The 27,755-nt window shown below is 42.2% G+C and overlaps 1 protein-coding gene and 1 pseudogene across 1 annotated transcript in view; one reads left to right on the top strand and one right to left on the bottom strand.

Annotated features, from left to right (window-relative positions):
• Positions 1 to 27,227, bottom strand: part of LOC130019997 (EGF-like and EMI domain-containing protein 1) — a 745,638-nt gene extending 718,411 nt beyond the window's left edge. Inside the window, exon 1 of the mRNA XM_056110600.1 lies at positions 27,141 to 27,227. The gene's annotated coding sequence lies outside the window, so the exon portion shown is untranslated. The remainder of the gene's footprint in view (positions 1 to 27,140) is intronic.
• On the top strand, positions 5,088 to 5,999 carry LOC130019996 (nucleolysin TIAR-like; annotated as a pseudogene).
• Positions 27,228 to 27,755: the final 528 nt, after the last annotated feature.

The following is a 27,755-nucleotide window of genomic DNA, read 5'->3' as shown; positions in this document are numbered from 1 at the left end:
CCTCCTGGTATGCCCTGCCACAGAGGCGGGGTGGGGTGAAGGAGACAGGGTGGGGGTGGTGGGAGGGATGCTGGGGCCATTGGTGGTGGAAAATGGGCACTGGTGGAGGGATGTGTAATCGACCATTTTATGACTAAAATGCAAGCACAAAAGTTTGTAACTGTACCCTACAGTGATTCACTAATAAAATTTTTTTAATTTAAAAAAAAACAATAACATGTAACCAACAAATGATAGCATTTGTTATTTATGTTGGAATTGTTACTTCCTGAAACTCAATTATTTTCCAAGTATATAGACTGTCAAATAATTGAATTCTAAGAAAATATTCCTATTTCTAAGTAACTTGAACCAATACCTTTAAAAAAATCAGGTCAATAGCACTCTTAAATAGTTTAAAAAAAAATGATAAACTAGGTAATATCGTTAGTAATTTATAGTATGCAAAACATGTAGTAAACTAAACAGAAGATTGCAATTCTAAATTATTAAGTATAAATCAAAAGAAACGATGTCCATGGCCTTCTTAAATCTGAATATACAATATCGTTAAATTTGGCTCTAGGTTACAAGACTAGAGTCCATGCTCACAATTGACTCCTCCCTCTGCTCTGGGATGCTTTGAGACCCTATACACGGTGAAAATTGCCTCTATACTTTTTTTTTTAATTTTAACAATTACCAAAAAAAAGCTGCTTAGGACATAATAACAATTTTTTTCTAAAATTCAAAGGAATCATAAATATTTTTATTAGAAATAAAGTTTAGTGATGCCTGAGCTCTCAACAATCTCATAAAGTTGTCTCTCAGTCGTTCTGTTCAATAATGTATTTTGGTTCAGAAAACTATTTTAAAACAAAATAAGCATTTTTCTAAAGAAAAGGCAATAAATGTTCATTACAGAAATACTGGCAAAAATGAAGAACTGTAGATGGGAGAATAAAAATTATCCATAATTCACCACCAAGGGATAAACACTATTAAAACATGTTGATGCATTTTCCTCCTTTCGCTCGTCTTTATATTTATACATTTACACATAAAAATCAAGCTGTTACAGACATTTATATCCTGCTTTTTTTTATTTATTATAAGCATCTTATAGAGCATTACAATTCCTTGTAAACATTGTTTTTAATAGCTGCATAAATGTTCTACTGTAAAGATATACTATAATTTACCTAACTGTTACTTTATTGTTAGGCTGTTTCCAATATTTTTGCTAACATGTGAAACTTTAAAGATGGCTTTCAAGAGAAAGAAAGGTTTATTTTGTAGGCAAATGAAGTACACAATGAAACAGACAGTGACGATGCAGTAGTGTAATAGATTCACTGCTAGCCTCAAGTTCAGAGTAGGCATTTATCTTTCCTTCAAGTGATAACTCATTTTAATTCAGATTTTACTTTCCCAGCAGTTTCCTCACAAATTTATTTCTATCTCACACAACTGTAAAGATTCATCCATAAAGCTCAATTTTTGACAGGTGGCATTTAATTTGTCTGTAGGTCAAAAGCCCTACTATCTCGTATTGCCACACTGAACAGAGTCAGAAACCCTCGCTTTCAACCCTGCCCAAGTGTAACCCTCCATCCCCAAGTTCAGCCATGGTCAGTCTGTCAGATGTAAAGTGCCTTTCCTGGATTTCTTCTGGTATCCTTTAGAATTAACTTTTCTTCCCAGAACAGACCTGTAGTGCTCTCTTCAAGTGTCTGCCTCCATTGGGAGCAGAATTCTCTCTCAGTGGAATACAACCCACTTTAGAAGAACCCATATTCCCTTCAAAACATGCCACCTCCCAGTTATGTTAGAGTTATGCCAGAAGGATAAATGCCCACCTGAGCCAACAGATGAAGAACATACATTTGGAAATAACTGAAGCAGTCACAGCAAGAAGCAAAGCCTTGGGGAGATCATTAATAATTCAAAGTGTGGTCATGCAAATTCCATGTCAGAAAGAGAATATTATAAGCATATTTAATAGGAAATGCAAAGAGTACAACAACGTGAGTTAGTCATTTCAGGTGACTCTCCTTGGAACCTAATTGCTTATCCAAGTCTACATAGTTATAGTTGTAACACAAGTACAGTCTGAAAAAAATGTAAGTGCTGTTGGGGTCAAAATAGGTGCTTCACAGAACAAAATTAAAATTTCAAAAAGAAAAAATGAAAGTGTGTGAGGCAAAGGAAAGCAGAATACCTTCAAAGATTACTTCCATTAACACTGAATCTTAGATTAGCATATACTGCTTCCCTTCAAAAAACCACGAACTCTCTCAAATTAATCATAAATAACTAAGAGTACAGCCAATGGAATTTTATCCTTACTGTCCAGAGAGTGAGATTGAAATGAACAAAATACTAAGCTACAAGAATGGTCATGTGTGTGTTTTCCTAATGGCTATGCCTGTCACTGTCGCTGTCACTGTCCTCCCGTTGTTCGTCGATTTGCTCGAGTGGGCCCAGTAACAACATTGTTAGACTTGTTGTTACTGTTCGGCATACTTGTTGTGTTTGGTATATCAAATACGTCATGAGTAGCTTGCCAGACTTTGCCGTGCAGGCAAGATCCTCTCAGTAGCTTACCCGGCTCTCCAAGAGGGACGGAGGAATCAAAGGCAGAGGAATCAAACGTGGGTCGGTGCAGTTGGCTGCGTTCAAGGCAAACACCTTACCCACTGTGGTATTGCTCCAACCCAACAGGTATGCCTAAATAATGATTTTTCAACATCAGAAACATAGTTCTACTGTACAATTTGCTTATTATTGAACAATGTTTGTTGTTCCTATGGGATAAAATGAAAGAAAACAGAAATCCTTTGCCATGTTGCCTTGCCTAAAATTGATTCTAATTTTTATACAGAGAAGGAATGTGGTTAATAAATGACAACAGAATTAACTTTTCTACATTAAACAATTTATGTATTACTCTAATAGGGCTGGAGCGATAGCACAGTGGTAGGGCATTTGCCTTGTGTACAGCCAGCCCAGTGGAGCCGGGTTCGATTTCTCTGCCCCTCTCAGAGAGCCCAGCAAGCTACTGAGAGCAAGCTTGGCAAGCTACCTGTGACATATTCAATATGCCAAACACAGTAACGAATCTCAAAATGGAGACATTACTGGGCCCGCTTGAGTAAGTCGATGAACAATGGGAAGACAGTGACAGTCTTATCTAATATCTATATTTTTATTCATAATATGAGAATTATTTAAATGGTAAAGTCTAATAACTATAATCCCTATATTCTTCACTTTTGATGTCATATAGCTGGAATTTAATAAGCTTAATTCTTTAATATTGTAACAATGTTGGGTTTTTTAGAACAAACTAAGATGTCTTCCTTGCAGACTGCAAGGGGTAGGGCATTTGCCTTGCATGCGGCCAACCTGGGTTTGTTCCCCAGCATCCCATAAGGTCCCCTGAGCACAGCCAGGAGTCATTACTGAGTGCAAAGCCAGGAGCAACCCCTAAGCATTGCCAGATGTGACCCAAGAAGCCAAAAAAAAAAAAGTCTTCCTTACTTCAGATCAACTAACACCTAGAATACAAATAAAAATATTGCATAAGGTTTTTCTATTGCAATATATATTGTATATATACATTTATATATAGTAGTGTATATTAATATGTATATACATACTAATATATGTATATATTGTTTTATATATACATATATTAATAGATACGGGCTGGAGCGATAGCACAACAGGTAGTGAATTTGCCTTGCACGCAGCCAACATGGCTGACCATGGCTGACCCGAGTTCGATTCCTCCACCCCTCTCAGAGAGCCCGGCAACCTACCGAGAATATCTCGCCCGCATGGCAAAGCCTGGCAAGATACCAGTGATATGCCAAACACAGTAACAAGTGTCATAATGGAGACATTACTGGGCCCGCTCGAGCAAAACGATGAACAATGGGAGGACAGTGACAGTGATTAATAAATACATTAGTATTTTTAAACACAAAAATACTAATATTAACTAAATTTAATTTTACTCTCAGACTTATGTCACCTCAGTTTAGATTTTTCCACCAAATAAATTTGTGACAAATAATAACAACAGAAAGGAAATGCTAATATCTTTTAAGCTTTTTGGATTTCAGGACTATAAACAGGGTATTTAAATGGCTATTTTTAACTTGAACATGAACTCACATATTTTCAGTGTAGGGTACAAATTTCTGAAGAATAAATAATTTAATAACTGTACAATAATAAAAATGTCAGATTGCATGCTGAACAAAATATTACTAACATAAATAGCTTTTGTGGCGGAAAAAATATTGGTAAAACATTCACTACTAACGAGGAATTTTGGTAGCCTCCAGAGCAAATTTAGCCCTTACAAAACCATATTGGCATCTGTTCGGAGGGAGTGCACCCTCAACTGTGCTGGAAGACTACTTCTGGCTCAGGGGATCATGTGGTACCAGGAATCAAACCCAGGATTGCAACATGCAAAGCATGCACTCTAGATGAGCCATCTCTCAGTCCACCAAATGATACCTTAAACTTTACTTTTTTTTTCTTTTTTTGGGTCACACCCGGCGATGCTCAGGGGTTACTCCTGGCTTTGCACTCGGGAATCACTCCTGGCGGTGCTCGGGGGACCATATGGGATGCTGGGAATCGAACCTCAGTCAGCCGCGTGCAAGGCAAACACCCTACCCGCTGTGCTATTGCTCCAGTCCTTAAACTTTACTTTGATGATTATTGGTTATTAACCAAAATCTATGAGTAAAAATATACTTAAAAATCTAACACACAATATAAGCAAAATCCAAAGGTGTCTTCAGTAACTGACAACCAGTTCACCTCACTCATTAGATACTTAAATGTCCAGAGATCATGTGATAAAAAGGAAAAAATAAACACTTGCTCCCAGTTATTACTATTTTTATATAACCTGCATCCTGCATTCAAAGCAGGCTGTGGGGAGAACGACCTAGCGCAGGGTTCAGTGCCTCTGCCCGGGGTGCCCGGCCGGCACCCGGAGCCCCCTTCCCCTTACTTCTTGCCCCCTCCCCTCCCTAGCCCTTCCCTCCCCCTGATCCCTGGATCACTCCGTCACACCCACCATGATGGAAGACGACGGGCAGCCCCGGACTCTATATGAAGGTAACCTCTCAAGAGATGTGACCAAAGTCCTCATCCTTCAGTTATTCTGTCAGATTGGGCCCTGTAAAAGCTGTAAAACGATAACAGAGCATACAAGCAACGACCCATATTGCTTTGTGGAATTTTATGAACACAGAGATACAGTTGCTGCATTTGCTGCTATGAATAGGAGAAAAAAATTGGGAAAGGAATTCAAAGTCAACTGGGCAACAACACCAAGTAACCAGAAAAAAAGATACTTCCAATAACTTCCATGGGTTTGTTGGGGATAGGAGTCCAGAAATCACAACAGAAGATATCAGATCAGCATTTTCCCCTTTTGGTAAAATATCGGATGCTCGAGTAGTCAAAGACATGACGACTGGAAAGTCCAAAGGCTATGGTTTCATGTCTTTTTATAACAAAATGGATGCAGAAAATGCCATTGTGCACATGGGAGGCCAGTGGCTGGGCGGCCAGCAGGTCAGAACCAACTGGGCCATAAACAAGCTGCCCGAGCCAAAAAGCACACAAGAAAATAACATGAAGTAGTTGAGATTTGAAGATGTAGTAAACCAGTCAAGTCCCACAAACTGCACCGTGTACTGTGGAGGAATTGCTTCCGGGTCAGTTTTTGAGAAGACGTTCTCACTGTTTGGGCAGATTATGGAAATCCAAGTTTTTCCAGAGAAGGGCTATTCATCTGTCAGATGTTCAACCCATGAGAGCGCCACCCATGCCACTGTGTCGAAGAATGGTACCACCCCTGAAGGACATGTTGTTAAATGCTATTGGGGTAAAGAATCTCCTGATATGACTAGAAACTTCCAACAGGTTGACTATAGTCAGTAGGGCCAGTGGAGCCAAGTGTATGTGAACCCACAACAGTACGGACAGTATATTAGCAAATGGGTGGCAAGTGGTGCCTTACGGTGTCTATGGCCAGTCAGGGAACCAGCAAGGATTTGGAGAAGATCAATCACCTTCTGCTGCTTGGGTGGGCAGATTTGGTGCTAAGCCCACCCAGGGACGCCAGCTGTAAAAACTATCTTAGGCACACGGGGGAGGGATGCAAAGATGATGATTTGTTGGTGGTGAGCTCTCGGGGCAGCCCTCTCTCGCTGCCTGCATTCAGTGCTCTCGACCTGCTGTGTATGGATTGGGATGGCTCCTCCTTTGTGTTTTGCTTCTGTGCGTGCTGCTGTGCTCTCTTCTGTCTGTCTCTCTATTTTTGACTCTGTCTCTATAGTTGCTCCTCTGGTCTCTTCCAATGCACGACACATCATAAGACACTAAATACCCATCTTCCGGAATTGCCGTGCCATATGTGATAGGGTTCAAATATGGTAATACCTACCAGGGCGATTAGAGGTGGCCCCAAAAGCCTCTATCCCTCTCGGAAAGACTGGCAAGCTACCGAGAGTATTCCGCCCACACGGCAGAGCCTGGCAAGCTATCCATTGTGTACTCGATTTGCCAAAACCAATAATTACAACTGGTCTCATTCACCTGATCCTGAAGGCTTCACCGACATGGCAGCACTGAGAAGGATGAGAAAGGAGAGGCTGATAAAATCTCAAGATTGAACTAGGCTGCCACAACGAAGGAAGACAAAAATGATCGTCTGTATTTTCAATGCACGTACGCTAGCATCAGATGCATCCATCGAGGACCTGATGGTACAAGCACGAATGATCAAGTACGACATCATTGGCCTGACCAAGACAAGAAGGCACGAATCTTACCATTCTGTTTTCGACACAGGAAAGACTTGTTCCTCGGAACATGCGATAAAAGAGGTGTCGGAAGCGTCAGTGTCCTTGTCAACACAAACTTGGCCATGAGCATTGATTCATTCAAAAGCCTAACAATCCAAATCAGACGTTTACATTTGAATAGATGTGACTCACTGCCTGCAGTTTCTATCTTCCTTGTCTACGCATCAACATCTCACTATGATGCAAGAGAAATGGAGAAGTTCTACATGGAGCTGGAAAATTTCTATAAAGAAGACCACACCTTCTACAAGATCACTGTGCGTGATTTTAATGCCAAGATAGGACCGAGAAGATCAGCTGAAGAACTTCACATCGGGATTCATGGCCTAGAATGGAACAAACAGGGTGAGAGACTGTCTGAGTTCATCATGTCGACCAAGACCATCCATGGTAACTCACAGTTCGAGAAGGCAGAATCTAAACGCTGGACATGGGAGTCTCCTGGTGGACGATTCCACAACAAAATAGACCACATCATATTCAATTGATGGTTTTGCCTGACCGATGTCGCTGTTGTCCCAAAATTCCAAATGGGATTGGACCACCGTCTCCTTTGTGCAAAATTCTACTTCACAGAGCGGGGATAAAGGGCTGCAAAGTTTAAAAAGAGAACTCCCAGAATGACCACCAACTGGGAACTCTTTGGTACTATTGCGGCAACATGGGAAGATGCCATTGTTGACAACATTGACGAGGAATACAATCAACTGGTTCAGCACCTTCATGATTGTGCGAGGAACGCCAAGAGAGAGATAGCCACAAACAAATGCCTGTCTTCGAAAACTCTTGAGCTAATTCGCCAACGTGGTTTGCTGCATACCTCAGGCAACCGCAAGCTAATGTCCGAGCTCACAAAGCAGTGCAGAGATGCGATCAAGGAAGACCTCAAAGAGAGAAGAGCAGAAGTACTGGTAGAAGTGGCAGAAGCCGGGAAAAGTATTCGTAATGCCTGCCTGTCCTTCGCCAACTACAAGACCAAGATAACTGCCCTCCGATGTCCTGATGGATCCATCACATCCTCCAGCATGGCAATAGAGAAGATTATCCATGACTTCTACTCAAATCTCTTCGATAACAATGTCCACTTGCAGACATACCAAATTCCACAGGATGGATATGTCGTTCCCAACGTTCTCCCTTCCAAAATCCGACACGCCATTTCATCAGTAAAGAAACGAACAGCACCTGGCCCAGACAAGGTCAGACCTGAACACCTGAAGAACCTGCCATCAGTACTCATCAATACACTGGCTCGGCTCTTCACACGCTACCTGTCTGAATGCAAGGTTCTGTCCCAATGGAAAACCAGCAGGGCCGTACTACTGTTCAAGAAGGGAGACATCCATGACATTGGCAACTATCGCCCGATCTGCCTATTATCTGTCATCTACAAGTTGTTCACTTGAGTCATCCTAAATAGGATTGGCAGAACACTAGATAAAGGTCAGCCAGGTGAACAAGCTGGGTTCTGCAAAGGATTCAGCACCATCGACCATATCCACACAATAACCAAGCTCATTGAGTTTTCTCGGGAGTTCAAGAAGCCGCTCTGTCTAACGTTCATTGATTTAAAGAAGGCCTTTGATTCTGTTGAGATAGAAGCGGTCATTGAAGCCCTAGTCAATCATGGCATTCAAGCCCAACACATCAAGATCCTCCATGAGCTGTATTGCGGATTCACTACCAGGATCTCACCATTCTATAAAGAAGTAATCATTGATGTCAAGAGAGGGGTTCAGCAGGGTGATACCATTTCAACGAAACTCTTCAGTGCCACCCTGGAGAACATCATGCAACAACTGGAATGGGAAGGAATGGGAGTGAAGATAGATGGTTGGCAACTACACCACCTCCGCTTTGCTGATGACATTGTTTTAATAACACCAAACATCAGCCAAGCGGCACAAATGCTGGCTGACTTTGACCGTGAGTGTGGAAAGGTCGGACTACAGCTGAATCTTACAAAGACAATGTTTATGAGAAACAACCTCGTTCCTGACACCCCATTCACTCTCAACGAAACGACCATCTCTGAATGCAACAGCTATGTGTACCTAGGTCGAGAAGTCAACATGACAAATGACCTGGCACCCGAGCTGCGCAGGAGGGAGAGAGCGGCTTGGAACACCTTCAAGAACATCAAAGAAATAGCTAAGAGGATGAAGAACTTCTAACTCCAGGCACATCTCTTTGATTCCACTGTTCTTCCTGCATTAACATATGCCTCAGAGACCTGGGCCCTACACAAACAGGATGAGAACGCTATTCAGGTCTCCCAAAGAAGAATAGAAAGAGCTATGCTTGGTATATCACGTTTCACTCAAATGAGAAAAAGAATCCGGAGTTCCGGCATCCGTCGACAATCAAGAATCAGGGACGCTGTCTCATTTGCCAAGGTGTCAAAAATCAGATGGACTGATCACGTAATGAGATTTAAAGACGACCACTGGACTAGAGCTGTTCCTTACTGGATTCCACGGGATGTCAAAAGACCGCGTGGCCGCCCACCTACCAGATGGTCAGACTTCTTCATCAAGATCATGAACGATCGGTTTGAGGCTCTTCATGTTCCTAGAGTGAACAGACGCCATTGGGCTACACTAGCACACGACAGGGACAAATGGAGTGGAGACATTACTGGCACCTGCTCGAGCAAATCGATGATTAACGGGAAGTTAAGTGATTAAGTGATTAAGTCTCTGTAGTCTCTCCTCTGGTCTCTTCAATCACTCTCTCTGGACTGCTTCTGCTTCTCTCTCTGGAGTCCTTTGCTCTGGATTCTGACTCTACCCCTGGACTCTGAATCTGCTTCTGGATTCCGAATCTCCTTCCTTCGCTCTTAGAGTCTTCGTTTATATAGCAATCACTTAGGGTGGTGTCATAAAAAGATGTCCTGATAAGATGTCATAAAAAGATGTCATAAAAAGATGCCCTGATAAGATGTTTTTATGACATCTTATTATCTCATTCCTACTTTGGACAAACTTGCAGGCTATCGAATGTAGCCTGCCCACAGGGCAGAGTCTGGCAAACTCCCCGTGGCGTACCAAATATGCCAAATACCAGTAACAATGATGGGTCTTATTCTCCTAAAGAGCCTTGAATATAATCTTAGGGCTAGGATGAAAGAGACGTTACTGGGCCCTGCTCGACGAATAACACTTAGGGTGGTGACAAAGGTGGGTTGAACATTAACAAATCAACAAAGAGAGGCAAGACCAGAGGTAAGACCACTTCTCTAAGAGATTATCTCAAGGATAAATTCTCATTTTAAGAGATTACTCTGGATTACTAGGAGATCCGCTTAAGGGCAGAATCTCATTCAGGGTATGTTGCTTTCCTCTTTCCTCAGCTACTAATCCACTTAAATAGCTGTAGTAAATATACTTCTAATATTTCTAGCAATGTCATTCTGTATGAGCACAGTAAGCGATATATCAACTTAAAGTTTGGTTCTTCCTGAGGACGTCTTACCACAGTCCTCAGGCCAGGTTAGTCTTCCTAACCCCAGCAGGGTCCTAGTCTCATCGTTACTTTTAGATCATGACAGTGTTTGTCTATGATCATGCTCTCAACTTATAGTTGAGTATTGTGTCACTTTGGCCTGGCCCATTTTGATGCCAGGGTAGCTCACAGCTTGCCCTGGGTCCATTCAGTCCCTTGCCTGGGATCCTGCTTTGGGGTGCGAGGAATTAAGGGCAACTGAGTCAAGAGCAAATTCGCAGGAGAAATATTATTGGAGTCAATAAACTCCCAAGATACAAAGCATAAAATTAACTGTCTTCCTGTGTCCATACAGAAAGGACATTGCTTTAAGGTAAACTAAGTTCCCTGTGGCAAGGCTGAAAGGACAAACCCATTGTTATCCTACATCTGTTATCTATCATCACCATCTCTAAATCAAGAATAAATTATTAGCACCCCAAATAACAATTTACAGTGTCATATCCATGAGCACTCCTAAGTTTTAGTTATTCATTCATTTATTCTCGAAGTAAAGGCCCTCCCGTTGATCATCGATTTGCTTGAGCGGGCCCAGTAACGTCTCCATTGGAGACTTTGTTGTTACTGTGTCTGGCATATCAAATACTCTCGGTAGCTTGCCGGGCTCTCCGAGAGGGGCGGAGGAATCGAACTTGGGTCGGCCATGTTGGCTGCGTGCAAGGCAAACGCCCTACCCGCTGTGCTATTCAGTTATTTTTTGAAAGCCTCATATATGCAAAGCAACTGAGCCTTTCTCTAGCCTTTCTTCCTAGCTTTAATGTACTTTATTAATATAGAGCTTTCAGATCATTTTAGTTGGTCTTTCCCTCTCTCCATCTTAGTTTTCCCATATAAAAAACAAACAACAACAAAAAAAAAACTATCCTCCCACTGTTCATTGATTTGCTCAAGCGGGCCCAGTAACATCTCCATTTTGAGACTTGTTGTTACTGTGTTTGGCATATCGAATACATCATGGGTAGCTTGCCAGGCTTTGACGTGTGGGCAAGATATTCTTGGTAGCTTGCCGGGCTCTCCAAGAGGGGCGGAGGGTGAGATAATCTCTGTAGCTTGCCGGACTCTCCGAGAGGGGCAGAGGAATCGAACCCGGCTCAGCCAGGCAGGCTGCGTGAAAGGCAAACGCCCTACTGCTGTGCTATCGCTCCAGCCCTTCCCATATAAAATAAAAGATTTTCTCTATAAAATCAAAAAATAATTGTTTTTCATTATCAACCAGAAATACTCTCAAGAAATAAAAATCCTTTAACTATATCTATCAAGGAGGATTTAACATAGACAAGGCGCCAAACAAACATAAACTGTTTTCTTAGGTAACATGCAGTTACCTAGGAGATAAATTCAGTGATAAATTGTTGAATTATTATATACAATAAGTCATATTAGAGAAATATTTTAAGGCTGGCTATAACTTGAAGTATATGTATCCCAGAACCAGTGTCCTGAACATACAAAAATGTTTATCAGACAATGGGGTATGATGTCACCAACAGGTCAACCTGTACCTGCGGGACGAGTGCATTAGCAGCCTGATGGTGCCTTCAGGCTTCCTGACACCCCAAAATTACCACTGTGCCTTTGGCCAGACCCCAACAACTTGGGACCAAGTTTACCAAGAAATGGCCAAAAGTTAGGTATGTGGGAGCCATGCCCACAAACCACCTCGGGCTCAGGTATACAAGCTCATTCATTGGCCTTATCTCAGAGACCCATAGATAAATCTCAAAAGAGACCAAAAGCCACAACTATCCCAGACCCGCACATGGCTGAACAGACTAGGGTAAATCAGAGGGGGGAGGGTTGGCCTGTGCCTGCCCAAGCAGAGTCTCCAGCAGCTGCTTGCTTCCACAATCCAAAATCGCTGTGATACCCACAGCCTCACTCCACCACTTCAGGACAGGACAGACCTCACCAAGATATAATCTGCTGAAAATTGGCTATGTAGGTTTTGTGACTAAAATCTCCAGGATTTCATGGAGTTGGGGTGAGCTATCTCCCCCCACTTCCCAATACACATGGAAGCAGTGGCAATCACCCCCACGAACTCCAGAGCCACCCTGTAAATTCTATTACTAACCTTGCTTCAGAGACCCATAAATAAATCTCTGAAGAGATCAAAAGCCAGAGATACAGCAGCGAGTCCCAGAAGACACCACCGAGCCAGAGATCTCTCCGGGCCCCACACTGAGCCAATTTCACCGGGGCACCCCAGATGGAGCAGGTGCAGTCTTCCTGCCTACCCCAGATAGATGCCCAGCAATCAAGAGCTTCCTCAAGCAAGGCCGAGGTATACGGTTACTAGGACTAAATCTCCATGCTGCATGGGAGCAGAGGTGCCAGGCTAACCCTCCCCAGCTCCCCACCCACTCGTTGGTCTGTCACCCATTGTCACCCCCACAATCATCCTCCAGGAACCCTCAGTTTACCAACAACCCAGGTCCAGACACACAGCAACAAGCCCTGGAGGGCACCACAGAGCCAGAGATCTCTCCAGGCCCCATACCGAGCCAATTTCACCAGGGCACCCTTGATGGAGCAGGTGCAGTCTCCCCACCTACTGCAGATGGAATCCTGGAGATCAAGAGCTTCCACAAGCAAGGTCCAGGTATATGGATACTAGGACTAAATCTCCATGCCCAATTCAATCAGCTTAATCAGTGGCTGAATAAGTAGCAGTACTACTACATTTTAAAAAAATGCCTAGAGAAGGGAAGACCAAATAAAGGGTCTTGGAAGGTTCCTCTCAGGATGGGAGATGCGTGATGAGAGTAGACTATAGACCGAACATGATTGCTACTCAATGTCTCTTTTGCAAACCACAGCACTCAAGAGGAGAGAGATAACAAAAGGGAATGCCCTGCCACAGAAGTAGGGTCAGATGGGGGGATGGGGCGTGAGAGGGATACTGGGATCAGTGGTGGTGGAGAATGGGCATTGTTGGAGGGATGGGTATTCGATCATTGTATAATTGAAACCCAAAAATTTGTAAGTCTATAACTGTACCTCATGGTGTTTCACTAATAAAAATTTAAGGCAAAAAATAAAATAAATAAAAAAGGGCAAATTTCTTACTTCAAAAAAAATAAATATAATTGGCAGAGGCTTGTAAGATGAAAACAAATGCCAGACAAAATAATTTGACACCCAAAAGGTTACAGTCCCATCCAGCCAATCAGAAGAGCACACTCAGAACAAGAACCCCAATGCTTACAAATAATTTAAATCTGACGTAGATTTTTACTGAGGAGTATGGAAATATAGGTTGAAGGTAGATTAGCAGTGACTAGTTTTAATTCAGCAAACAATTATCAGGTAATACTTACATTCAATGGAATTCAAATGTGACTGTAGAATTAACTAAACAACCAAATAAAAGTTGCCAGAAAATACTCCACATGACATCAGAAGACCCGTGGATTCAAAGCAAGAAAAGAGTTTTCTGAAGAGAATTGGCAAAACACAACAACAGAGCAGACCTAGCCACTGAAGAATCCCTAAGTTGCTCAGTGAGCCAAAAATACATTTAGAGTTTTTACAACCATCACCAAGTCATTAGAGTAGACTATGAACTCCCTGCTCCCTTAAATTTTAATGAACTTGAGCCCTTTAAAGGTGGCACTGAGAGCAACTTTAGTGGTGAAACAATTAAAATGTTAATGGGGTTTCTACTGTAAATAGATTTATGAAAGAAGAAGGATGCTGACTGAATCATTTCTTAGCCCTGACTTTCTACTGTCAGTTAAATTTGAGCAAGATTTGCTTTAAAGGGATGTAAAGCATACCTTTGAAAGGCTTCTATTATGTTCTCCATTTCAAAATTAATTTCAGTATTATATATAATATGCCAGAAGTCCAATACAAATATTATTCTGTTTTCACATAATTGACTTGTGAGTATGGCTATGTCTTGAGTTTATATTTGTCTTATTTTACATGTGGTATTCTAGTGCGCTGAAAGCAAACCCATGTTCATTTTTGCTCATCCTGATACACTCTCATCCTGAGAGTTCAAAAGTTCAAAAGATAAGAAGTGGTTCTCAGCATGAGTAAAATGCATTGGAAATAAATTTTTGATGTCAAGATAGATTACCAGTTTGTTCATGCTGAAAAGAGTTTTCTTATAGATTTTGTAAACTGGAAGAGCAAAAATTTGTTTAAGATCCACAATAAAAAAAGCAATAAAAATTGACTATAATTTGGTATCATAAATATTTGTCTTTAAACACTTCACAGTGTAACAGTGTAACAAAAATCTGAAAATACTGGGCATGACCATTAAGTGATTTAAGTTCCAGAAAGGAAAAACGATTCAAAATTAGATTGCTTTTATACTGGTCAGAATCTACTACATTAAACCATGCAAACCATTTTCTTAATAACTCAGAGAAATGAAACCTCAAGTTTCCTGGGATTGCCTATTCCCTGAGGAGCAAAATGCACTAAAGCTCAGAATTACTGTCAATTCTTAATTAACCGTATCAGTGAGGAGAACATTAAACTTAAAACTGTCCACTGAAGAGTGGCAGAAAATATTTCCCAGATCGCAAGTTGACAAATCCCATAATTTACATATGAAAAAACTGATTTTTCAAAGACTTATTTGGAAAATGCCTTTAATAAGTCCAAAGTTGTCCTCATTACCTTGTGGCTATCAAATGGATTTCTTTAAAGCAGCTAGAATTGTCCATATATTTTTTGTCAAATTAGTATTAGTCAAAATTGCTAAAATAGACATGTAATAAATCCTATCTCTTGGTTTTCGAAGTATTTGTGAAATAGATGGCATTTCAGGAGTCTTCGAAATACACCTGGAAATTACAGAGTAGGTATAGAGAAGTTCTGTAGAGCAAAAGTACCAGGGAAATAATGATATGGAGGGCATTTGGAGTCTAGGTAAGGGTATGCTGCAGAGAGGCTGAGGGCAATGATGATTGACTGTGAAACAGAAGGCTCGCTATGCTGAGATAATGCCTTGCTCTCCTCTCATGTAATGATTCTTGTCTGCTCCCTAGCTTTCCCGAATCTCAAATATCATCACTTTCATTCACCTTTCCATGGTTTCCTCTTCTGAATTTGCTTTCTCCTACAGCCTCTGTAGTCTTTAACTAACCTACAACAAAGAACAAGTTTTACCCATTGATTCTAGTCAATTGTTTATATTAGGGACACTGTATACTTTGCAATCTTTTCTTTTACCTATCCTAAGGCTTTCTCCAGCATTTACTACTTTCACACCTCTCAAGAGGATTCTTGATCTCCTTAGGTCATTTTTCATCTGTTCTCTTCTCATTTATTAAACATTCCAGACTTTTTTTCTTTGCTCTGTTTTCATTAAATTTCTGTGAGATACACAATTACAACGCTCTTCGTGATTGAGTCTCAGTCAAACAATGTTCCCAGTTTTCTATCTCAGTACCAAATAGCGTTCCAATATAGACATCCTGTTGGCTTCCAATCTTTAAGTGGAGCTTCTTCAGGAGTTCTCCATCTGAGATTCCACAGACTCAAGTGCCTCACGCTCTCCTCCCCTAAACCTTCTTCTCCTTTCAATCTTCTCTCTAACCCAGAGGCCACCCTTTAATATTCTTTAATCCCTTACCTCTTTAATCTTTCTTTACCTTATTCTTTAATCCCTTACCCCTACTAGCTTTCTATTTTACTTCCTTTTACCTGTTTTTGGTTTTGTTTTGTTTTTGTTTTTTTTAATGACCTAATTTTTATTTACTTTATTTATATTTTTATTTTTATTATTTTTATTAGTGAAACATCATAAGGTACAGTTATAGACTTACAAACTTTTGTGCTTGGGTTTCAGTCACACAATGATCAAGTACCCATCCCTCCACCAGCGCCCATCCTCCACCACCACGGGTCCCAGCATCCCTCCAACCCTCCATGCCCCCCATCCTACCCTGCCTCTGTGGCAGGGCATTCCCTTTTGCTCGCTCTCTACTTTTACCTGTTTGGGGGCCACACGCAGTGGTGCTCAGTTCTTATTACTAGCCCTTCACCCCTGTAGAGGCTTGGGGACCATCTGGGCTATACGGATTAAACCCAGGTGAGTGCATGCAAGGCAAGCACCCTACCAACTGTACAATCTCTCCAGTCCCATTTCCTTCTTTTCATCCCCAGCACTGTTTTGTCTGTTTTAGTCTTCTTTCTTTTTCCCTCAACCACTGAAATAATGTCTTCCCATTAGATGCTCTGTCTCTAGTTTCTTCCTTGTCCCAGCTATTTTTCATTGAAGAACAGAATCTGATTAGATCTCTTCCCACATTTCTGCTGGTCACTTCCTAGGTGCTCAAGAGTGTACTGCAAAATCCAAAGTTCTCAACCTGAGATGCAAGACTTTGCCTGTGTTTGCCCTCTCAATGTTTCTAACCTCACCTGACTCGTGACCTCATACATTCTAGTAGCATCATTTCAGATCTATGAGTCCTTTAAGGACACATGGCCACATATCCTCTCGGAATCCCCAAAGTCTAGCAAAGGACTTGACAGTGGATACCTATTTGCCAAAAGAATGTACGACAAAATAAATCAGCTACCTATCAACCGTATACAGTAGGAAAAGGGAAACACCTGGCATCTGAACATGTCCCTTGGATCAGTTCACTAAATTTCTGTATCCTGCTTTCTAAAATCTTCCTGCCTACTATAAAAGAAGACAAAAATGAAGTGCTTCATTCGACAAAGAATAAACTGGATTTAAGTCTTTCCAAAAACCGTATGTTAAAATTGGAAAGAAATTCTAGGGGTGTTAGAAAACAATTTCTCAAATTTTCTTGCATATTATATATCATATAAAGAAGCTTTTGATGACTTTACTATGGAAGTGTATTGATATAGCAAATAGCCTTAGATTTAGAAAGTGGAGGCTAGCCAGAGAGATTAAAGATTAAAGATTAAAGGGTTAAAGAACTTGTTTTGCATAAGGTTGGCACTCTGGCTTGATCTTTGGCACCATATGGTCTTCCATGTACCACTAGGTATGGCAAAACAACAAAACAAAAATAACTTAGATAGTGTTCCAAGCCAGTGTAGGGCAAAGTTCTTTCCTGAGAATGATAAGCCAGGAAATAACTCCTCTAAAGACAGGTACTGTACATGTGTACTGTAAACTCCTTTCCGCACATTAGATGTATTTTTTTATATTTTACATGTTTTATTGTTATTTTTTAATGAATCACTGTGAGATAGTTACAGACTTACAAACTTTTGTGATTACATTTCAGTCATACAATGATCAAGTACCCATCCCTCCATCAGTGCCCATTCTCCAAAACCAATGTTTCCCAGTACCCCTCCCACCACCCCCACCCCATTCCCCACCCCTACCTCTGTGGCAGGCACATACCCCCCCCCCTCTCTCTCTCTCCTTTTGGGTGTTAAGGTTTACAATACAGGTACTAAGAGGCCATGTTTGGTTCATAGTCTACTTTCAGCAAGTATCTCCCATTCTGAGTGAGCCCTCCAAAATCATTTACTCAGTGGTCCCTTCTCTATTCCAGCTGCCTTTTCCCCCAGCATGTGAGGCGGGTTTCCAAGTTGTGAAGTGATACCCCTGGCCCTTATCTCTACTGTCATTAAGTGTTAGTCCCCCATTATGTTACTTTATATTCCACAAAAGAGTGCAATCATTCTATGTCTGTCCCTCTCTCTCTCTCTGACTCATTTCACTTAGCATGATACTCTCCATGTAAATCTACTTATATGAAAATTTCATGATTTCATCTTTTCTAACAGCTGCATAGTATTCCACTGTGTATATGTACCAGAATTTCTTTAACCAGTCATCTGTTCTCTGGCAGTTGGGTTTTTTTTCCCCCAGATTCTGGCTATTGTTAATAGTGTTGCCATAAACACAGAAGTGCGTATGTCATTTCTACTGTATCTTTTTGCATCTCCATGATAGATTCTCAGAAGTGGCATTGCTGGGTCAAATGGAAGCTCAATTTCTAGTTTTTCAAAACCATCCAAATTGTTCTCCAAAAAGGTTGAACCAGTCAGCACTCGAACCAGCAGTGAAGGAGAGTCCCCTTCTCCCCCCACATCCATGCCAATGCAAGTTGCTTTTGTTCTTTTGGATATGTGGTTCTCAGTTTGCAGAGAATCACATAAAATATGCTTCACTGACCCCATAAGTTTGGAGGGCATGGGCATGTAGGTAAGACAAGCCCATGCAAACACGAAACTCTAGGGTGATGAATAAAATCTTTGTCTTTGATCCACCATCCTTCTGTCTTATGTCAGCAGTTTTGAGGTGTGGCATACTTACTTGTTACCTTGCAGATACAATAAAGTCTTAAATACTTTTCAATTAGAAAAGAAAAGTGAAAAGGCAAATTTTTTATCATTACCCAATTAATGTTTATAAAATTTAATAAGACCTGGAAGAAAAGACCTTCAATATAGCACAGTAATTAAGAGCACAAAGCTTATATACTAATTATTAACTTTATAATTTTATAATAATAACTTCACTTATTAGTATAATAACTTATAATAACTTTATACTAATTTTATTAACTTTATAATTTCCACACAATGGGCTGGAGCAATAGCACAGCAGGTAGGGCGTTTGCCTTGCATGCAGCCAATCCAGGTTCGATTCCTCCATCCCTCTCAAAGAGCCCGGCAAGCTACTGAGAGTATCCCGCCCTCACAGCAAAGCCTGGCAAGCTCCCCGTGGCCTATTCAATATGCCAAAAATAGTAACAACAAGTTTCACGATGGAGATGTTACTGGTGCCCACTCGAGCAAATTGATGAACAATGGGAGGATAGTGCTACAGTGCTATAAATTCCACACGAGCTCCATATCCTTATAATATAACTCTCCCAGAAAACATTAATTCCCCTGAATATCAATTTCCTTACCACAAAATGTAGACACTAATACTACTTTCTACTAGGGCTACTGTCAGAATTAAATGAGTAAAAATATATTAAGTACTTAGGTTTCTCTTGGCATACAATAAGTGCTATTTAAGAACAAAATACTGATGTTTGAACTACATTCCATGTATAATTAAGTTTTGTAAAAAATAAAATATGTTATATCTTTTTTATAAAAGTCAACCATGATTAAAATTTAATAGTATATATCATACAAATAAAAGATGAGAGAATGTGGAAGAGAAGGTCAACTAAGAGATAACTATAATAGCCCAGGAGGAAAAACATCTTGACTGAGCTTGAGTATTGGGAAAAAGAATACACACTAATTCAGAAAATAGTTCATTGTATTTATAGAGTTTTATACGTGAGAGAAATATAGAAATTAAAACATGCAGTACTCCAACTGCCTTAAAGACCATTTACAATTTTCCCAAAATAACTGCACATGAAGTTCATAATGTAACTATAAATTAGAATTGACAGATACAAACTTATAAGTATGAGGTAAAGGTAATAGAAGGAAAGTATCTATGGAATATAAAGTGTAGATACAGACCATGATTTCCAGTGACAATCTATGGATATTTCTTAGTCTTAAACTCATAGAAATGACAAGTTTATAGTTGGAAATGCAAGTCTGCAGCTCCAAAGACAATAGGACTCTATGCAGACTTGGAAAAGTGAGTTCCATTAGAACAGAACCTATGATGAAAGTCAGTGGGATAAAAAAGCAATAAACCAAATAACATATGAAGAATGAGACAACAGGCTGGACATAGCTCAAAGGTTGGAGCACAGGCATTGTTGCCGGAGACCCAGATCTGTTTCTAGCACTAAAGGTGTGGCCTACTCCACCCCTCCAAATAGTGAAAATAATGGAATAAATAATCAGAAGATAATGACATAAGGAGGGAGAATGAAGAGGTCAGTGTTGAAAAACTCATTAATACTAAGCATACAGAGGAAAAGCACAAATGAAGAAGCAAAAGAGTCTAAGAGAGAAATAGTCTGCAACAACAACACATGGTGCAAGATAATAATAATGCTAGTATGTGAGTCTGAAAAGAATACAGTTCCTGAGAAGAAAGCTTAGCAGGAAAGACCAGACTTGATGGGTTAAGTGATCAATGAGAAAATAGGCAACAATGAACTATTCTTAAAATCTAAAGTGAATGAAAGAAGAGATAAGGTCTAGACAAACTCACATGGGTGCAGGGTGTGGCTCAGCTGTAAAGAGTCTTCCCTGAACACGTGAGAGCCTATGTTCAATCCCTGGTACTTTAAGGGGACAGACACAGAGAGCGATCCACATATAGATGTAGACATTCCTCATATAAAGGAGAGAGTTGCTGAAAGGCAGACTCACACTGGGTACACTGGGAAAGGAGAAAATAAGCAGGAGACTGGAGATGAGAGAGAGAGGGGGCAGGGAGGGAGGGAGGAAGTGAAGGAGGCAGAAAGGAAGGAAGAAAGGGAGGAAAGAAGGGAGGGAGGGAGGGAGGGAGGGAAAGAGGGAGGGAGGAAGGGAGGGAGGGAGGGAGGGAGGGAGGGAGGGAGGGAGGGAGGGAGGGAAGTGACTGCCACGGAGGCAGGTGGTCCTTGGGGGGAGGAAAACTGGGGACAGTGATGGTGGGAAATGTACACTGGTGAAGAGATGGATGTAGGAACACTGTATGACTGAAAACTAATCATGAACAATCTTGTATCACTGTGATTCAATTAAGTTTTTTTAAAAAAATCAGTGCACAGAGCTCGGTTTGGGAGATGCGAGCCACTGTAGGTTATAGATTGAACACAATGGGCACTCAATGCCTCTGGTGCAAACAACAACACCCAAAAGGAAAGAGAGAACAAAAGGGAATGCCCTGCCTCACAGACAGGGTGGGGTGGGGGGAGGGGTGGTGGGAGGGATACCGGGATCATTGGTGGCAGAGAATGGACACTGGTGGAAGGATTAGTACTTGATCATTGTATGACTGAAATGCAAGCACGAAAGTTTGTAAGTCTGTAACTGTACCCCAGTCTGTATCTCTTACTGTGTCCATACAAAATAACTAATATTAAGAAGTAGAATTAAGATGTTAATCAAGTTATTAGAGTAAGGAAAGGAGAAACACCCCTAAATGGTATTTTGCCCTGGAGTGAGAAGAAGGGCTTTCATATGTTGTTTTTGCTACCGGAGGGGGTCTGGTAGCTACCCCCAATGCAGGGAGTTGGTGGGGGACTAGAGAGAGAGGAAGGCAGTGAGTCAGAGCAATGAGTGGGAGAGACAGGAGGAGACAGGAATGAGGGGCAGTGTGAGACTGGAATGGGGAGCTTAGTGAGACTGGAACAGGCACATGGGGAGAATGGAATAACCAGCTACTGATCACCAACCAGCCTGGCGGCCCTGTTCCCTTCTTCATGCATCTGTTGGTGGCAGCTGAAGGCCAGGGTGAGGAAGTGGCCCAAGACCACCAAATGTAGGCGGCGAGAGAGAGCCAATGGGGCTTCCTAGCCGCCCAGTGATTACACAGAAAATATATTAAAGATGATAACTAGAGCATGGAAGGAAAGGCAAACAATTTACTTAACTTTCCTGGGTTTGTTTGTTTTCTTCATGAATTGTGAATACTGCTATTGCCTTCTGATAAGGTTGTTAAGAGGATTAAATGAGTTAGAACCATAAAGTGCCTTGGTGGGAGCTGGGTGTATATGGGTATGAAATATTTTCCAATGGTATAAAAGAAGAGACAAAGAAAAGAGATTGAGACCAGATCAAGGACAATAAGAAAGCTGATACAATATAAAGTTAATTTCATCAATGAAGGATGGATTGGAGTTGACTAACACTATACGGTATGGCCAGAGCCACAGCGCAGTGGATAGTGCTCTTGACCTGCATAGGTTTCAATCCCTGGAAACCCATATGGTATCCCACTGTTTGGAGTAATTCCTAAGTTCAGAGCCAGAAGTAACCTCTGAGCATCACCAGGTGTGGCCCCAAAACAAAAACAAACAAACAAAAACCCACTGTACAGCAAAGGTGAGATCTACTTGTTACAATAAGTAAACACGTCAGCTGCTCCAGGATATGTTAACTGAACCAGAGCAGGTTGGAAAACAAGTAATGTGGTAAATTGAGGGTCTCAGAAGAATTAAGAGGTAGGAAAAGAATTAACAGAGAAAATTAAAGGAAATTGGGTTCTTAAGTTTATCAGAGAGAGTCCAAAGCACAAACATCTGTCAGTTATAAAATATCAGACAAGTTACTTAATCTCATTACACCTCAGTGTGCTCATCCTAAAAGTAGTGATACTACTGTTAGCTACTTCATATGATTGTCATTAGGATGAAAGACATTAAAAAATGCAATTTTCCTGAAATAAGTGTCTTATACTATGAGTTAACACAGCCTTCCTTAGTTTACCCCAAGTTTATTTAATATGGCTGATGTCTCAAGAAAGAAATATATATTTGAACTAATTTAAAATACGAGATAAATTACAGATCCCATGTCATGATGAAATCAGTTATAACTTTTCAAGTGGACTTCTGTTAGTTTTAGACATGTCTAGAAGGCTCAGTTTCAGGATTTAACAAAAGTAATAACCAAAATCTAAATTAATTTCAACATTGTGTTTGCTCTGAGACAACTTCAAAGGCACCAGAGAAATATTACCGGGGTTAAGGAAAATGTGGGTGACCAACCCCAATTCAATACCCAGAACCACGTGATCATCCACCAGGTGAAGTCTTGAAGACCCCCAAGCACAGCTAGGTTATATCCAAGAATTGCTGGGAGCAAGCCTAGGCCTCCTTTTGGGAGACCCCACTCCCCACACCAAAGAGATCATTCTGGAAATTATCCTTCAATATCCTGAATTTTTATTATAGCTTCTAAATTTATTGATTCTTTAAGAGATCTTTCCCTCTACCACACAACAACTGGAAGCCAGATGAAACAATTCTGAGTATGTATATTGGCAATAGACATAGAGTAGATGACTAGCATCTTATCAGCTATCACTTGGATTATTATACATCATCATGTTCAGATACCTGCATCAGAAAATGTATATGAAGCATCTTAGTAAGTTAGATTCAGCTGAGTCATAAGTGGCCATACCTTTCAAAATCTTCCAAATATCAGAGAAATACCAGCGTCTGAAGTCCCAGGAACTTAACACTCGTTTACACACTTCTGCCTGCCTGGTCTCAGCAACACTTCCATGTTTAGTACTTTTCATCAAGCTGCATAAATTAACTATGCAAGTGCTTATAAGGGAGTATTACAAAGGATAAATTTTAATTGAGTATGCTACAGTCACTTTCATTTGATGTCTCAAATATCTGAGTTTAGTTCCTCCCACTTAATCCTTTAGAAAATATTTGCAGAGTAACATTAGCATAAGTAAACTCTTCAATATCCCTTTATCAAAGTCCCACCACCAGTTACAACTCTCCAATCAGAATGTTCTTGCCAAGGATAGCTTTCCCCATACCAAAATTTAAGTTTAAGCCCAGCCACTCATTTTAATACTTAAATGCCTATAGTAATGAGATAGCAAGGAAATTTCTTAACGGGAGTGTCAGTGATGAAGAGGGAAGTCAGATCTTCCTTGCCAGGAGCTATCCTATCCATTGCAAGTCAATTAGTATTCTAACCATGCCCTCCCTGTTTCTCACCCCAGCCACACAGGTTTCTCACTATCATCATTTCCTATTGAGAATGTTTATAAAACGGAACTTGATTAAAAGAGAACTTAAGGGGCTGAGAGATAGCATACCCTGTAGGGCGTGTGCCTTGCACGCAGCCAACCCAGGTTCTATTCCCAGCATCCCATATGGTCCCCTAAGCACCTCCAGGGATAATTCCTGAGTGCAGAGCCAGGAGTAACCCCTGTGCATCACCAGGTGTCACCCAAAAAGCGAAAAAAAAATAAGAGAGAACTTAAAAACAGAGTGATCCTGGGTATTCTGAAATAGACTGCATTTGTTTAAAAAAATCATGACTGGAACTCTGGAATCAAACTACTTGAGATCCAAATGTTGTGAATTATTGAAGAATATAAACTTACTCTATCTTTTCTCCTTCATAAAATGGAGATGAAAAGAATACTACCTTTAAGGGCACCTTCCAGGATAAAATAAAACAGCCCATGTTAAAGTAGTTATAAATTGGTCTGGCATTGCTCTAAGGGCTGAGAATATGCTTCACAGACAGGAGACCTGAATGCAATTTTTGACACCACATGTGTTCCCAAGCGGAGCTGGCAGCAGCCGCCAAGTACCAAGCATCAGAACTGAAGTAGTTCCTGTGCATGGCTAGGTATAGGAGCCTCCACCCCCACCAAATAATTAAAATATTAAGGATTACCTATAATTTCCAATTATAATTAGATGCATAGGTATTGTTAGAGTGCTAGACACTATATTTTATGACTCTAATTTTAGTTTTCCTAAGTATGAGAAAACATGGCCATTAACTGGATCAATTATTACTAGAATTAGAGTAGCCATATTCCATGTATTTTTGGCTTTATTGATTAATTTTTTCTGTGGAATTGGCTTACCTATGGAGGAATATACCATAAATAAATGTATTAAATTTAGGTTGATTGCTATTTAACTGCATACAGATTCCTTTCTTTCAATGGTTAATCCAGCTTCCAAAATCTGCTGAATCCAAAATCAGCAAAACTTTTATTTGTGTTAATGAACTACAAGCGACAGCAAGTATGATGTGTTCTCATTAGTGGGTCTCACCTCATTAGAACCTGTGCTCTCTGATAATGGACCTCTGAGGTCAGTAAAAATCTCAAGAAGAATCCCCTTTAAGAGATGGACAGTTCTGTGGAATCTGGTGCTACCTATGGTTGCCTACAACAATTACGAAAACATCTGAAGAAATCTAGTACTAAATGCCAAAGTGCCTTCTACTGAAGAAACATTAATCATGTATTTAATCTAAGGAAATTAAATGCAGATTTGGTGGCTATATTTTTTTCTCATCATTTCAGAAATTAGCAACAGTCATCAGAGGATTTCAGTAACTTTCTGGAAAGGTAATCGCTACTAAACACCCCCCAAATTAAGGGGCGTTGTTGCTGTTATTTTATTCGGGGGCCACACCCAATGGTACTACAGGGTTACCCCTAGGTCTGTGTTCAGGGATCATTCCTAGCAATGCTCAGGGGGTTACATGGAGTGCAGGGGATTGAACCCATGTCAACCACCTGCAAGCAAAAGCCCTACCTACTGTACCATCTTCCTGTCTCTATATTGTTTTTTAATATCCAATCTCATCTCATCTGATAAATAAGAAACTGCAACAGCAACACCCTTACCGAAAACAAATTTAAAAATGCAATGTCTTTTGTCCTTTTGAATGAAAGTGTCAATATTAAAACATGGGGAAAAACAAGTTATATAAAAAGTGCTGTGGTGTTTCCATTATTTCTCAGTGCCCACAAGAAACTATTCAGCCTCATGCATGTGGGTATCTCTGTGGCTATCTAATAAGCCTACTGAGAATACGAAATTTAATAATGGCAATTGTCAGAGGATGGCCAGCCAGCAAGCTTACTAAAAGGCAGTTTCTAAGAAGCAAAGACTTATTCATATACAAGCTATCCTAAGTGAGCTGTTTTCTGAAATAATCCTAAGTGGAAAAGTCTAAGTCAACAATTTCTTCAAACCAAACAAGACATACCGTATTAACAAAGGGGGGGAAAATCACATACCCAGAAACTCTTTGCATGTCTCCCAAACAGACATTTATGAACTATGCTGGCCAAAAAGAAAAGAATTGTTCTGTGAGGCTACCTGGCCATGTCTCAAGATTTATTGTGACATTTGTGGTAACTAGGTAGCAAAGTGAATCTCGGGTGACAAGGATGAAAAATAGAAATGGAAAGTTAACCCTGAAACAGTATTCTTCAAAGAAAAGTGTAAAGCCTCAGAAAGATAGAGGTAACTTTGTGTGCATATCTCACTCGTTTTTCACTTACAAGTATTCCCATTTTGCAAAACCAAGGACGAAGCAAAGTAGCAAAAATGGTTAGATGTTAAAAAAAAAAAAATACTTAGGTATGTTCCTAACTGCTCCAGCGCAGCAAGGAAAGGCAGAATTAGATCTGGGTTTCACTGGCTGGTGTCAGATGATCTCTCTGTGCATGCTCCAGAATTCGGTGAAAACTTCTGCAGCCAGTCCAGGTGACCAGAGAAATCTGCAAAGAACGAGTTCCCGCGAGTCTCTTGCTACGAGGAACACTGTGGCACAGAACTACTACCCACGAGACCTCGTCTTGGAACCTGGAAGGAACCGGCCCCATCCTCGGGTCGTGCATGTCTTTTCCGTCCTGTCCTCCCTAAGGTCAGTAGCCTCACGCACGCCGGACTAAGTAGGACGGAGTATCCCGAGTATCCCGGCTCCTCGTCTAGACAGCGCAAGCAAACGGGGATTCGCTTTTTTTTAATCAAACCTGTGGAATAATGCAATCCTCCAGACTCAGATATGCCTGGCCGACCAAAAAGCGCGCGCATGCACACGCATGCACACACACACACACACACACACACACACACACACACACACGGAATCGGGGGCAATCTCGGTCAGCGCTGAGCAAGCGCCAGGTGCCAGCGGCGCGCGGTCGGGTCGCAGCATCACCCGGGGACGCGGCGCTCCTCGCCACTGCCAGGGGACCGCGCTGCCCGCCGCGGCGGCCCTCGGCAGGGACGGCGCCCACCTCCCGGCCCCTGCCCGGCGTCGCGCCCTCGCCCTGCCCCGGAGGCAGCGGCCGGGTGGGACCCCCGAGCCCGCTGGGCATCCCCGACCCCGCTCCCCCGCCCCCGGAGCGCGCCCGCCACTTACATGCCGGCCCGGAGCTGCAGGGCGCGGCCCGGCGGGCAGCGCGCGGCCACCCAGGCGCACACGCACCAGAGCCACAGCGGCGCGGCCATCCCGGCCCGGCCCGGTTCGGCTCGGCGGCTGGGGCGGGGGGCGGCGAGCGGCGCCGCGCGCGTCCGAGCCCCGCAGAAGTTGGGCGCGCGGGGCAGAAGTTGGCGGCGGAGCTCGCGGGCCCGCGCGCGGGCGGAGCGGCCGGGCGGGGCGGCGGCGCGGCCGGGAGCGCGGGAGGCGGCGGGCGTCGAGCCGGAGTCGCCCGGGCCGCAGACACCGATGCGCGGCCGGCCGGGCTCCGCCGGGAGCGTCCGCCCCGCGCGCCCCCCGCGCCGAGCCCCCGCCGGCCCCGCTGCCATGGAAACGCGCTCGCGCCCCCGCCCCCTCCGGAGCGCTTAAAGAGACCGCGCCGCCGCCGCCGGGGCCGGGGGCGCGGCCGGCGCCCCCACCCCGCCCCCACCGCGCCCCCCTCCCGCCCGGGGTGCCGCCCCTCCCTCGTCCCGCGCCCAACGGGGAGCGGAGGATGAGCGTGGGAGGAAGCGAAGGATGAGCGAAGCGACTCTCGCCCGCGCCCACCCCGCGCCGCAG

Source organism: Sorex fumeus, unplaced genomic scaffold, assembly GCF_029834395.1.
Source record: "Sorex fumeus unplaced genomic scaffold, SorFum_2.1 ptg000010l, whole genome shotgun sequence".
Classification (NCBI taxonomy): Eukaryota; Metazoa; Chordata; class Mammalia; order Eulipotyphla; family Soricidae; genus Sorex; species Sorex fumeus.
The sequence above is the reverse complement of the archived record's forward strand: the minus strand, read 5'-3'. Positions and strand labels throughout refer to the sequence as shown.